General features: G+C 43.3%; 1 long non-coding RNA gene across 1 annotated transcript; it reads right to left on the bottom strand.

The window, feature by feature from the left end:
* Positions 1-4,853: 4,853 nt before the first annotated feature.
* On the bottom strand, positions 4,854-12,134 carry LOC139615260 (uncharacterized). Its single transcript, XR_011687324.1, has 3 exons — positions 12,018-12,134; positions 5,562-5,611; positions 4,854-5,473 (listed from the first exon to the last, which is right to left on the bottom strand). It is a non-coding gene; the product is annotated as an uncharacterized lncRNA (long non-coding RNA).
* Positions 12,135-15,602: the final 3,468 nt, after the last annotated feature.

The following is a 15,602-nucleotide window of genomic DNA, read 5'->3' on the forward strand; positions in this document are numbered from 1 at the left end:
GTAGCTCGTTCACCACGCCCACAAATGGCCATTCCAACTTTCACTCCAAATTCAAAATGCCATTCATTCCTATGGGGGCAACATTGGAACTTCTACGTGGAGACTTGGGACGACTTGCACGCACATCACCATCCCCCAAGGCACCCACACACCACATTTGGAGACTGTAGCTCGTTCACCACGCCCACAAATGGCCATTCCAACTTTCACTCCAAATTCAAAATGCCATTCATTCCTATGGGGGCAACATTGGAACTTCTACGTAGAGACTTGGGACGACTTGCGGGCACATCACCATCCCCCAAGGCACCCACACACCACAGTTGGAGACTGTAGCTGATTGACCACGCCCACAAATGGCCATTCCAACTTTCACTCCAAATTCAAAATGCCATTCATTCCTATGGGAGCAACATTGGAACTTCTACGTAGAGACTTGGGACGACTTGCGGGCACATCACCATCCCCCAAGGCACCCACACACCACATTTGGAGACTGTAGCTCGTTCACCACGCCCACAAATGGCCATTCCAACTTTCACTCCAAATTCAAAATGCCATTCATTCCTATGGGGGCAACATTGGAACTTCTACGTAGAGACTTGGGACGACTTGCGGGCACATCACCATCCCCCAAGGCACCCGCACACCACATTTGGAGACTGTAGCTCGTTGACCACGCTCACAAATGGCCATTCCAACTTTCACTCCAAATTCAAAATGCCATTCATTCCTATGGGGGTAACATTGGAACTTCTACGTAGAGACTTCGGACGACTTGCACGCACATCACCATCCCCCAAGGCACCCACACACCACATTTGGAGACTGTAGCTCGTTCACCACGCCCACAAATGGCCATTCCAACTTTCACTCCAAATTCAAAATGCCATTCATTCCTATGGGGGCAACATTGGAACTTCTACGTGGAGACTTGGGACGACTTGCGGGCATATCACCATCCCCCAAGGCACCCACACACCACAGTTGGAGACTGTAGCTGATTGACCACGCCCACAAATGGCCATTCCAACTTTCACTCCAAATTCAAAATGCCATTCATTCCTATGGGAGCAACATTGGAACTTCTACGTAGAGACTTGGGACGACTTGCGGGCACATCACCATCCCCCAAGGCACCCACACACCACATTTGGAGACTGTAGCTCGTTCACCACGCCCACAAATGGCCATTCCAACTTTCACTCCAAATTCAAAATGCCATTCATTCCTATGGGGGCAACATTGGAACTTCTACGTAGAGACTTGGGACGACTTGTGGGCACATCACCATCCCCCAAGGCACCCACACACCACATTTGGAGACTGTAGCTCATTGGGAGGCCTCTCAAATGTTACTTGCAAAAAGACTTGTGACTGAAACAATTCAAAGTGCCAACTCAATTCAATAGATTAGAAAGAGGACTATTCCACATTCTCATCTATGGGATTTCCACATTCTCATCTATTACCATTCAATAGATCCGAAAGTGGAATATTCCACATTCTCATCTACGGGATTTCCACATTTTCATCTATATTATTGATCATTCAATAGATTAGAAAGTGGAATATTCCACATACTCATCTACGGGATTTCCACATTCTCATCTATATTATTTATCATTCAATAGATTAGAAAGTGGAATATTCCACATACTCATCTACGGGATTTCCACATTCTCATCTATTACCATTAAATAGATTAGAAAGTGGACTATCCCATATTCTCATATATGATATAGCTCTAAAGAAAATAAGTCTTATAGAAAGACATGCAAATGACATGATTTTAGCAAACTTTTATTTTTTATTTTTTGACATTTGAATGAATACTTTTGCCAACCAACTTTTGCCAGGGTTAACCGTCACTGTAAATAACATCTGCAAACACTAAGAAACATGTTAGGTGATACAGAAGGCTGCTTCTGCTGCTGCTCCTGCTGCTCCTCCTTCTGCTGCTCCTGCTGTTCCTCTCTCTGATGCTCCTCCTGCTGCTGCTCCTGCTGTTCCTCTCCCTGATGCTCCTCCTTCTGCTGCTCCTGCTGCTCCTCTCCCTGATGCTCCTCCTTCTGCTGCTGCTCCTCCTTCTGCTGCTCCTGCTGTTCCTCTCTCTGATGCTCCTCCTGCTGCTGCTCCTGCTGCTCCTCTCCCTGATGCTCCTCCTTCTGCTGCTGCTCCTCCTTCTGCTGCTCCTGCTGTTCCTCTCTCTGATGCTCCTCCTGCTGCTGCTCCTGCTGTTCCTCTCCCTGATGCTCCTCCTTCTGCTGCTCCTGCTGCTCCTCTCCCTGATGCTCCTCCTTCTGCTGCTGCTCCTCCTTCTGCTGCTCCTGCTGTTCCTCTCTCTGATGCTCCTCCTGCTGCTGCTCCTGCTGTTCCTCTCCCTGCTGCTCCTCCTTCTGCTGCTCCTGCTGTTCCTCTCTCTGATGCTCCTCCTGCTGCTGCTCCTGCTGTTCCTCTCCCTGATGCTCCTCCTTCTGCTGCTCCTGCTGCTCCTCTCCCTGCTGCTCCTCCTTCTGCTGCTCCTGCTGTTCCTCTCCCTGCTGCTCCTCCTTCTGCTGCTCCTGCTGTTCCTCTCTCTGATGCTCCTCCTGCTGCTGCTCCTGCTGTTCCTCTCCCTGATGCTCCTCCTTCTGCTGCTCCTGCTGCTCCTCTCCCTGCTGCTCCTCCTTCTGCTGCTCCTGCTGTTCCTCTCTCTGATGCTCCTCCTGCTGCTGCTCCTGCTGTTCCTCTCCCTGATGCTCCTCCTTCTGCTGCTCCTGCTGCTCCTCTCCCTGATGCTCCTCCTTCTGCTGCTGCTCCTCCTTCTGCTGCTCCTGCTGTTCCTCTCCCTGATGCTTCTCCTTCTGCTGCTCCTGCTGTCCTCTCCCTGATGCTCCTCCTTCTGCTGCTCCTGCTGTTCCTCTCTCTGATGCTCCTCCTGCTGCTGCTCCTGCTGTTCCTCTCCCTGATGCTCCTCCTTCTGCTGCTCCTGCTGTCCTCTCCCTGATGCTCCTCCTTCTGCTGCTGCTCCTGCTGTTCCTCTCCCTGTTGCTCCTCCCCCTGCTGCTGCCGCTCATCCTGCTGCTGCTGCCCCTGCTGCTCCTGCAAACAAAGTATGGCACACATGCAGCAGGACGGACAATGATGTGAAGGTGATAGATGAGAATATGGAATTAAACCGAGTAATTCCAAATTCTAATCTACATATTGGACCACGTGTTTCCCAATTCTGATCTACAGCGTTAGCGTTAGCTCGTAAACTAGCATGGCCTGAAAATGACATTTTAACACATGAAAAGGCAGCGGAAGTCGGTAAACAATCACAAACACATGCAACACGAAGCACAGGCATGAAAAACAAGCGTTTCCAGCCGCAAAAATATCAACTTACCATTCAATCAGTCTGTATACCTGTTGAGCCACCTTCACCTGCCACCACCCTCGCAGAAATGGCCAGGACAGCAAGTTGTCACAGTGGGCGGGGCATAGATCAGCATGTAGTGGGAAAAAAGAGGGCTTATAAATGAGAAGGTGGATTATTCCATATACACATCTACGGGATTTCCACATTCTCATCTATCACCATTCAATAGATTAGAAAGTGGAATATTCCATATTCTCATCTATGATATAGCTCTGAAGAAAATAAGTCTTAAAGAAAGACATACAAATGACATGATTTTAGCAAACTTTTATTTCTTTTTTGACATTTGAATGAATACTTTTGCCAACCAACTTTTGCTAGGGTTAACTGTCACCCTAAATAACATCTGCAAACACTGAGAAACATGTTACCTAAAACATACAGTTCACTGTGTGAAGTAAAAGCAAGGGAGGGAGGAGTGAAATTGTGTCTCCTGTTCAATCCAGCTGTCCTGACTGCTGGTGGACGAGGAACTGCTTGGGACCCAGATTTTCTCAGGAGTGGCCCAAGGTGTGAAGAAGGGGGAAGGAGGTGCCTGTCGCGGAGGAAGATTTGTCATCGTCGTGATAGCATGACAGGGAATGATACTCTGACATGTCAGATACAGAAGGCGCAGGCACGGGCTCTTTTTGAGTGCCACTCGGGGCTTGGCCACAGGGATCCTCCTCCTCCTGGTGACATGGCACAAGAATGTATCCTTGCGGGGGACACGCAAATTCAGGGGGAACGGGCATGCCTCAAAGGCGGAATAGGGCTTCGACCGTGTCCCTGTACTGGCTGTTCAGCTGCTCATCCCCGCTCTCGTCCCCCTGCTCCTTCTGCTGCTGCTCCTCCTGCTGTTCCTCTCCCTGCTGCTCCTCCTTCTGCTGCTGCTGCTCCTCCTTCAGCTGCTTCTCTCCCTGCTGCTCCTCCCCCCTGCTGCTGCTGCTGCTCATTCTGCTGCTGCTCCTGCTGCTGCTCCTGCAAACAAAGTAGGGCACACATGCAGCAGGATGAACAATGATGTGAAGGTGATAGATGAGATTATGGAATTAAACCGAGTAATTCCAAATTCTAATCTACATATTGGACCACGTGTTTCCCAATTCTGATCTACAGCGTTAGCGTTAACTCGTAAACTAGCATGGCCTGAAAACGACATTTTAACACATGAAAAGGCAGCGGAAGTCGGTAAACAATCACAAACACATGCTACATGAAGCACAGGCATGAAAAACAAGTGTTTCCAGCTGCAAAAATATCAACTTACCATTCAGTCTGTATACCTGTTGAGCCACCTTCACCTGCCACCGCCCTCGCAGAAATGGCCAGGACAGGAAGTTGTCACAGTGGGCGGGGCATAGATCAGCACGTGATGGGAAAAAAGAAGGCTTATAAATGAGAAGGTGGATTATTCCATATACATATCTAAAGGATTTCCACATTCTCATCTATATTACTGACCATTCAATAGATTGGAAAGTGGAATATTGCACATTCTCATCTATATTAATGACCATTTAAATAGATTAGAAAGAGGAATATTCCACATTCTCATCTATGATACAGCCCTGAAGAAGAAAAACACAAATGACATGCTTTTAAGCAAACATTTATTTTTCTTTCAACATTTCAATGACTGCTTTCAAGACATTAATTGAGTCCAATAAGACTCAAACAAATCAAATTTTGTTTTATATCTTATTGAAATAATAAAGAAACATCATGACGATTAAGTACATCACCATACACAGGCATATGGCTGAAAGGATGATAAGGACATTGTCGTCATTGCAATGGCAACTGCGTCTGGAGGGAAGAGAAATGTTCAATTTAAATATGTATCACCTAGCTTTAGGTTGAAGTACATATATGAATGTATCTTTCCAGGAATTGCACTTCGTCTAAGGATTTTATGTAACTATCCTGAATGTAGACATAGCCTTCTGAATGAATCTATTGTATGATTATCTCAGTCTTTAAAACGTAATTACACTTGCCCTGTTTCCGTGGTCGGTTGGGGCTGGACTCCATGTTGCACTCCATTTCCCACATCCACCGAGATCCATAGCGAAGCTGGCACTTGCTCTGCAGAATGAAGGCCAAATAAACTCTATAATACGTGATATATAACTAGACAACGACATGTGCAAGGGAAGAATTCAAAAGATCTGACCTGGCTGGCAACTGTGACATGACATTTCCATAAGTGGAACCTTTCTCCGTCTTGTTGTCAGGGTGGGCAGGGCATAGATGAGCACATCATGAAAAAAAAGAAGGCTAATAAATTAACGTGGAATTAAGCATTATAATTCCAAATCTAATCTACATATCGGACCACGTGTTTCCCAATTCTGATCTACAGCGTTAGCGTTAGCGTTAGCTCGTAAACTAGCATGGCCTGAAAACGATATTTTAACACATTAAAAGGCAGCGGAAGTCGGTAAACAATCACAAACACATGCTTCTTCAAGCACAGGCATGAAAAACAATTGTTTCCAGCTGCCAAAATATCAACTTACCATGCAATCAGTCCGCACACCTGTCGAGCCACCTCCAATTGCCGCCGCTGTCGCATAAATAGCCAAGGACAGGAAGTTGTCACAGTGGGCGGGGCATAGATCAGCACGTCATGAAAAAAAAAGGCTTATAAATGAGAAGGTGGATTATTCCATATACACATCTACGGGATTTCCACATTCTCATCTATATTACTCACCATTAAACAGATCAGAAAGTGGAATATTCCACATTCTAATCTATTGACCATTCAATAGATTGGAAAGTGGAATATTACACATTCTCATCTATGATACAGCCCTAAAGAAAATAAGTATTTAAGAAAGACATTCAAATGACATGCTTTTCGCAAACATTTATTTTTTTTTTTTTTAACATTTCAACGCCTGCTTTGAAGACATTGAGTCCAATAAGACTCAAACAAATCAAATTTTGTTTTATGTGTAGTTGAAATAATAAAGAAGCAACATGACGATTAACAACACTGTTATACACATGCACATGCCTGCAAGGATGACAAGGACGTTGTAGTCATGGTAATTGCAACTGCATCTGGAGGGAAGAGAAATGTTCAATTTAAATATGTATCACTTAGCTTTAGGTTGAAGTACATATATGAATGTATCTTTCTGGGAATTGCACTTTGTCTTTAAGGATTTTATGTAATTATCCTGGATGTAGACATAGCCTTCTGAATGAATCTATTGTATGATTATCTCAGTCTTTAAAATGTAATTACACTTGCCCTGGTTCTGTGATCAGTTGGGGCTGGACTCCATGTTGCAATTCATTTTCCAAATCCACCCACATCCAAGCTGGCACTTGCTCTGCAAAATTAAGGCCAAATAAATTCTATATTACGTGATATATAACTAGACAACAACATGTGCAAGGGGAGAATTCCAAAGATCTGACCTGGCAAGCGACCGTGAAATGGCATTTCCTTAAGTGGAAACTTTCTCCGTCTTGTTGTCGCAGTGGGCAGGGCATAGATGAGCACGTCATGAAAAAAAAGAAGGCTAATAAATTATCATGTGGAATTAAACCGAGTAATTCCAAATTCTAATCTACATATCGGACCACGTGTTTCCCAATTTTGATCTACAGTGTTAGCATTAGCTCGTAAACTAGCATGGCCTGAAAACGACATTTTAACACATGAAAAGGCAGCAGTAGTCGGTAAACAATAACAAACACATGCTACATGAAGCACAGTCATGAAAAACAAGCGTTTCCAGCCGCAAAAATATCAACTTACCATTCAATCAGTCCGCACACCTGTTGAGCCACCTTCACCTGCCACCACCGTTGCAGAAATGGCCAGGACAAGAAGTTGTCACAGTGGGCGGGGCATAGATCAGCACGTCATGGGAAAAAAGAAGGCTACTAAATGAGAAGGTGGATTATTCCATATACACATCTACGGGATTTCCACATTCTCATCTATTACCATTCAATAGATTAGAAAGTGGAATATTCCACATTCTCATCTATATTAATGACCATTTAAATATATTAGAAAGTGGAATGTTCCACATTCTCATCTATGATACAGCCCTGAAGAAAATAAGTCTTAAAGAAAGACATACAGATGACATGCTTTTAACAAACATTTATTTTTTTTAACATTTCAATGACTGCTTTCAAGACATTCATTGAGTCCAATAAGACTCAAACAAATCAAATTTTGTTTTATATGCAGTTGAAATAATGAAGAAGCAACATGACGATTAAGAACACGATTATGCACATGCATATGCCTGCAAGGATGATAAGGAACTTGTCATGGTAATTGCAACTGCATCTGAAAGGAAGAGAAATGCTCAATTTAAATATGTATCACTTAGCTTTAGGTTGAAGTACATATATGAATGTATCTTTCTGGGTATTGCACTTTGTCTTTAAGGATTTTATGTAACTATCCTGGATATAGACATAGCCTTCTGAATGAATCTATTCTATGATTATCTCTGTCTTTAAAACGTAATTACACTTGCCCTGTTTCCGTGGTCGGTTGGGGCTGGACTCCATGTTGCCATTCATCTTCCAAATCCACCCACATCCAGAGCAAATGTGGCACTTCCACAGGCTCTGCAGAATGAAGGCCAAATAAATTCTATATTACGTGATATATAACTAGACCATAAGATGTGCAAGGGAAGAATTCCAAAGATCTGACCTGGCTGGATCCCTTGACATGGCATTTCCACAAGTGGAACCTTTCTCCATCTTGTTGTCACAATGGGCAGGGCATAGATGAGCACATCATGAAAAAAAAGAAGGCTAATAAATTATCATGTGGAATGAAACCGAGTAATTCCAAATTCTAATCTACACATCGGACCACATGTTTCCCAATTCTGATCTACAGCGTTAGCGTTAGCTCGTAAACTAGCATGGCCCGAAAACAACATTTTAACACATTAAAAGGCAGCAGAAGTCGGTAAACAATCACAAACACATGCTACATGAAGCACAGGCATGAAAAACAAGCGTTTCCAGCCGCAAAAATATCAACTTGCCATTCATTCAGTCAACACACCTGTAGAGCCTCCTTCACCTGCCACCAGCGTCGCAGAAATAGCCAGGACAGGAAGTTGTCACAGTGGGCGGGGCATAGATGAGCACGTGATGGGAAAAAAGAAGGAGACTAAATGAGAAGGTGGATTATTCCATATACACATCTACGGGATTTCCACATTCTCATCTATATTAATGACCATTTAAATAGGTTAGAAAGTGGAATATTACACATTCTCATCTACGGGCTTTCCACATTCTCATCTATATATTATTGACCAGTCAATAGATTAGAAAGTGGAATATTCCACATTCTCATCTATGATACAGCCCTAAAGAAAATAAATCTTAAAGAGAGAAATACAAATGACATGCTTTTAAAGAACATTTATTTTTTTTAACATTTCAACGACTGCCTTGAAGACATTAATTCAGTCCAATAAGACTCAAACAAATCAAATTTTGTTTTACAGCTTTTCAAAATAATAAAGAAACATCATGACGATTAAGAACACCACCATACACAGGCATATGCCTGCAAGGATGACAAGGACGCTGTAGTCACGGTAATTGCAACTGCATCTGGAGGGAAGAGAAATGCTCAATTTGAATATGTATCACTTAGCTTCAGGTTGAAGTACATATATGAATGTATCTTTCCAGGAATTGCACTTTGTCTTTAAGGATTTCATGTAACTATCCTGGACATAGCTTTCTGAATGAATCTATTGTATGATTATCTCAGTCTTTAAAATGTAATTACACTTGCCCTGGTTCCGTGGTCCGTTGAGGCTGGACTCCACGTTGCGCTCCATTTTCCACGTCCAGTGAGATACATAGCGAAGTTGGCACTTGCTCTGCAGAATGAAGGCCAAATAAACTCTATATTACGTAATATATAACTAGACAACAACATGTGCAAGGGAAGAATTCCAAAAATCTGACCTGGCCAGCTAACTTGAATTGGCATTTCCATAAGTGGAACCTTTCTCCATCTTGTTGTCACAGTGGGCAGGGCATAGATGAGCACATCATGAAAAAAAAGAAGGCTAATAAATTATCATGTGGAATGAAACCGAATAATTCCAAATTCTAATCTACATATCAGACCATGTGTTTCCCAATTCTGATCTACAGTGTTAGCGTTAGCTCATAAACTAGCATGGCCTGAAAACAACATTTTAACACATTAGAAGGCAGCGGAAGTCGTTAAACAATAACAAACACATGCAACATGAAGCACAGGCATGAAAAACAAGCGTTTCCAGCCGCAAAAATATCAACTTACCATTCAATCAGTCCGCACACCTGTTGAGCCTCCTTCACCTGCCACCAGCGTCGCAGAAATGGCCAGGACAGGAAGTTGTCACAGTGGGCGGGGCATAGAAGAGCACATCATGAAAAAAAAAGAAGGCTAATAAATTATCATGTGGAATGAAACCGAATAATTCCAAATTCTAATCTACATATCAGACCATGTGTTTCCCAATTCTGATCTACAGTGTTAGCGTTAGCTCATAAACTAGCATGGCCTGAAAACAACATTTTAACACATTAGAAGGCAGCGGAAGTCGTTAAACAATAACAAACACATGCAACATGAAGCACAGGCATGAAAAACAAGCGTTTCCAGCCGCAAAAATATCAACTTACCATTCAATCAGTCCGCACACCTGTTGAGCCTCCTTCACCTGCCACCAGCGTCGCAGAAATGGCCAGGACAGGAAGTTGTCACAGTGGGCGGGGCATAGAAGAGCACATCATGAAAAAAAAAGAAGGCTAATAAATTATCATGTGGAATGAAACCGAATAATTCCAAATTCTAATCTACATATCAGACCATGTGTTTCCCAATTCTGATCTACAGTGTTAGCGTTAGCTCATAAACTAGCATGGCCTGAAAACAACATTTTAACACATTAGAAGGCAGCGGAAGTCGTTAAACAATAACAAACACATGCAACATGAAGCACAGGCATGAAAAACAAGCGTTTCCAGCCGCAAAAATATCAACTTACCATTCAATCAGTCCGCACACCTGTTGAGCCTCCTTCACCTGCCACCAGCGTCGCAGAAATGGCCAGGACAGGAAGTTGTCACAGTGGGCGGGGCATAGAAGAGCACATCATGAAAAAAAAAGAAGGCTAATAAATTATCATGTGGAATGAAACCGAATAATTCCAAATTCTAATCTATATATCAGACCACGTGTTTCCCAATTCTGATCTACAGTGTTAGCGCTAGCTCATAAACTAGCATGGCCTGAAAACGACATTTTAACACATTAGAAGGCAGCGGAAGTCGATAAACAATAACAAACACATGCAACATGAAGCACAGGCATGAAAAACAAGCGTTTCCAGCCGCAAAAATATCAACTTACCATTCAATCAGTCTGCACACCTGCCAAGCCACCTTCACCTGCCGCCGCTGTCGCAGAAATGGCAAGGACAGGAAGTTGTCACAGTGGGCGGGGCATAGATCAGCACGTCATGGGAAAAAAGAAGGCTTATAAATGAGAAGGTGGATTATTCCATATACACATCTACAGGATTTCCAAATTCTCATCTATTACCATTTAATAGATTAGAAAGTGGAATATTCCACATTCTCATCTATTGACCATTAAATAGATTGGAAAGTGGAATATTCCACATTCTCATCTATGTTACTTACCATTTAAATAGATTAGAATGTGGACTATTACACACATTCATCTATTATATAGCCCTAAAGAAAATAAGTCTTGAAGAAAGACATACAAATGACATGATTTTAGCAAACTTTTATTTATTTTTTGACATTTGAATGAATACTTTTGCCAACCAACCTTTGCTAGGGTTAAACATCACCCTGAATAATGTCTGCAAACACTGAGAAACACATGATGTTAACTAAAACATACAATTCACTGTGTGAAGTAAAAGGAAGGGAGGGAGGAGTGAAATCGTGACTCCCATTCAATCCAGCTGTCCAGCACGGGCGGGCCTCGAAGGCAGAATACGGCTTTGACTGTGGCCCCATACTGGCAGCTGCTCATCACCACTCTGGTGACCTTGTTCCTCGCCACTGCTGCTGCAGCTGCTGCTGCTGCTCCTCTCCCTGCTGCTCTTTCTTCTTCTTCTGCTGCTGCTGCTCCTCCTGCTGCTGCTCCTCCTCCTGCTGGTTCTCCTTCCACTCCTGCTTCTCCTTCTGCTGCTGCTCCTGCTCCTCCTTCTGCTGCTGCTTCTCCTTCTGCTGCTGCTGCTCCTTCTGCTGGTCCTCCCCCCTGCTGCTGCTCATCCTGCTGCTCATCCTGCTGCTCCACCTGCTGCGTCTGCAAACAAAATAGGGCACACATGCAGCAGGACGGAAAATGATGTGAAGGTGATGGATGAGAATATGGAATTAAACCGAGTAATTCCAAATTCTAATCTACAACTCAGAACACGTGTTTCCCAATTCTGATCTACAGCGTTAGCGTTAGCTCGTAAACTAGCATGTCCTGAAAACGAAATTTTAACACATGAAAAGGCAACGGAAGTCGGTAAACAATAACAAACACATGCTACATGAAAAACAAGCGTTTCCAGTTGCAAAAATATCAACTTACCATTCAATCAGTCCGTACACCTGTTGAGCCACCTTCACCTGCCACCGCCCTCGCAGAAATGGCCAGGACAGGAAGTTGTCACAGTGGGCTGGGCATAGATGAGCACGTCATGAAAAAAAAAAGAAGGTAATAAATTATCATATGGAATTAAACCGAGTAATTCCAAATTCTAATCTACATATCGGACCATGTGTTTCCCAATTCTGATCTACAGCGTTAGCGTTAGCTCCTAAACTAGCATGGCCTGAAAACGACATTTTAACACATGAAAAGGCAGTGGAAATCGGTAAACAATAACAAACACATGCTACATGAAGCACAGGCATGAAAAACAAGCGTTTCCAGTTGCAAAAATATCAACTTACCCTTCAATAAGTCCGTACGCCTGTCGAGCCACCTTCACCTGCCACCACCTTCGCAGAAATGGCCAGGACAGGAAGTTGTCACAGTGGGTGGGGCATAGATCAGCACGTCATGGGAAAAAAGAAGGCTTATAAATGAGAAGGTGGATTATTCCATATACACATCTACAGGATTTCCAAATTCTCATCTATTACCATTTAATAGATTAGAAAGTGGAATATTCCACATTCTCATCTATTGACCATTAAATAGATTGGAAAGTGGAATATTCCACATTCTCATCTATATTACTTACCATTCAATAGATTGGAAAGTGGAATATTCCACATTCTCATCTATGTTACTTACCATTTAAATAGATTAGAATGTGGACTATTACACACATTCATCTATTATATAGCCCTAAAGAAAATAAGTCTTGAAGAAAGACATACAAATGACATGATTTTAGCAAACTTTTATTTGTTTTTTTGACATCTGAATGAATACTTTTGCCAACCAACCTTTGCTAGGGTTAACCATCACCCTGAATAATGTCTGCAAACACTGAGAAACACATGATGTTAACTAAAACATATAATTCACTGTGTGAAGTAAAAGGAAGGGAGGGAGGAGTGAAATCGTGACTCCCATTCAATCCAGCTGTCCAGCACGGGCGGGCCTCGAAGGCAGAATATGGCTTTGACTGTGGCCCCATACTGGCAGCTGCTAATCACCACTCTTGTGCCCTTGTTCCTCCCCACTGCTGCTGCAGCTGCTGCTGCTCCTCTCCCTGCTGCTCTTTCTTCTTCTGCTGCTGCTGCTCCTCCTGCTGCTGGTTCTCCTTCTGCTCCTGCTTCTCCTTCTGCTGCTCCTCCTTCTCCTGCTGCTGCTTCTCCTTCTGCTGCTGCTCCTCCTTCTGCTGCTCCTCCCCCCTGCTGCTGCTCATCCTGCTGCTCATCCTGCTGCTCCACCTGCTGCGTCTGCAAACAAAGTAGGGCACGCATGCAGCAGGACGGAAAATGATGTTAAGGTGATGGATGAGAATATGGAATTACACCGAGTAATTCCAAATTCTAATCTACATATCAGAACACGTGTTTCCCAATTCTGATCTACAGCGTTAGCGTTAGCTCATAAACTAGCATGTCCTGAAAATGACATTTTAACACATGAAAAGGCAGCGGAAGTCGGTAAACATTAACAAACACATGCTACATGAAGCACAGGCATGAAAAACAAGCGTTTCCAGTTGCAAAAATATCAACTTACCATTCAATCAGTCCGTACACCTGTTGAGCCACCTTCACCTGCCACCGCCCTCGCAGAAATGGCCAGGACAGGAAGTTGTCACAGTGGGCTGGGCATAGATGAGCACGTTATGAAAAAAAAAAGAAGGTAATAAATTATCATATGGAATTAAACCGAGTAATTCCAAATTCTAATCTACATATCGGACCATGTGTTTCCCAATTCTGATCTACAGCGTTAGCGTTAGCTCCTAAACTAGCATGGACTGAAAACGACATTTTAACACATGAAAAGGCAGTGGAAATCGGTAAACAATAACAAACACATGCTACATGAAGCACAGGCATGAAAAACAAGCGTTTCCAGTTGCAAAAATATCAACTTACCCTTCAATAAGTCCGTACACCTGTCGAGCCACCTTCACCTGCCACCACTGTCGCAGAAATGGCCAGGACAGGAAGTTGTCACAGTGGGCGGGGCATAGATCAGCACGTCATGAAAAAAAAGAAGGCTACTAAATGAGAAGGTGGATTATTCCATATACACATCTACAGGATTTCCAAATTCTCATCTATTACCATTTAATAGATTAGAAAGTGGAATATTCCACATTCTCATCTATTGACCATTAAATAGATTGGAAAGTGGAATATTCCACATTCTCATCTATGTTACTTACCATTTAAATAGATTAGAATGTGGACTATTACACACATTCATCTATTATATAGCCCTAAAGAAAATAAGTCTTGAAGAAAGACATACAAATGACATGATTTTAGCAAACTTTTATTTATTTTTTGACATTTGAATGAATACTTTTGCCAACCAACCTTTGCTAGGGTTAAACATCACCCTGAATAATGTCTGCAAACACTGAGAAACACATGATGTTAACTAAAACATACAATTCACTGTGTGAAGTAAAAGGAAGGGAGGGAGGAGTGAAATCGTGACTCCCATTCAATCCAGCTGTCCAGCACGGGCGGGCCTCGAAGGCAGAATACGGCTTTGACTGTGGCCCCATACTGGCAGCTGCTCATCACCACTCTGGTGACCTTGTTCCTCGCCACTGCTGCTGCAGCTGCTGCTGCTCCTCTCCCTGCTGCTCTTTCTTCTTCTTCTGCTGCTGCTGCTCCTCCTGCTGCTGCTCCTCCTCCTGCTGGTTCTCCTTCCACTCCTGCTTCTCCTTCTGCTGCTGCTCCTGCTCCTCCTTCTGCTGCTGCTTCTCCTTCTGCTGCTGCTGCTCCTTCTGCTGGTCCTCCCCCCTGCTGCTGCTCATCCTGCTGCTCATCCTGCTGCTCCACCTGCTGCGTCTGCAAACAAAATAGGGCACACATGCAGCAGGACGGAAAATGATGTGAAGGTGATGGATGAGAATATGGAATTAAACCGAGTAATTCCAAATTCTAATCTACAACTCAGAACACGTGTTTCCCAATTCTGATCTACAGCGTTAGCGTTAGCTCGTAAACTAGCATGTCCTGAAAACGAAATTTTAACACATGAAAAGGCAACGGAAGTCGGTAAACAATAACAAACACATGCTACATGAAAAACAAGCGTTTCCAGTTGCAAAAATATCAACTTACCATTCAATCAGTCCGTACACCTGTTGAGCCACCTTCACCTGCCACCGCCCTCGCAGAAATGGCCAGGACAGGAAGTTGTCACAGTGGGCTGGGCATAGATGAGCACGTCATGAAAAAAAAAAGAAGGTAATAAATTATCATATGGAATTAAACCGAGTAATTCCAAATTCTAATCTACATATCGGACCATGTGTTTCCCAATTCTGATCTACAGCGTTAGCGTTAGCTCCTAAACTAGCATGGCCTGAAAACGACATTTTAACACATGAAAAGGCAGTGGAAATCGGTAAACAATAACAAACACATGCTACATGAAGCACAGGCATGAAAAACAAGCGTTTCCAGTTGCAAAAATATCAACTTACCCTTCAATAAGTCCGTACGCCTGTCGAGCCACCTT

This window comes from Trachinotus anak, unplaced genomic scaffold, assembly GCF_046630095.1.
Source record: "Trachinotus anak isolate AG129_WGS33_773 ecotype Australia unplaced genomic scaffold, CSIRO_AGI_Tana_v1 ptg000044l, whole genome shotgun sequence".
In the NCBI taxonomy this organism is placed as follows: Eukaryota; Metazoa; Chordata; class Actinopteri; order Carangiformes; family Carangidae; genus Trachinotus; species Trachinotus anak.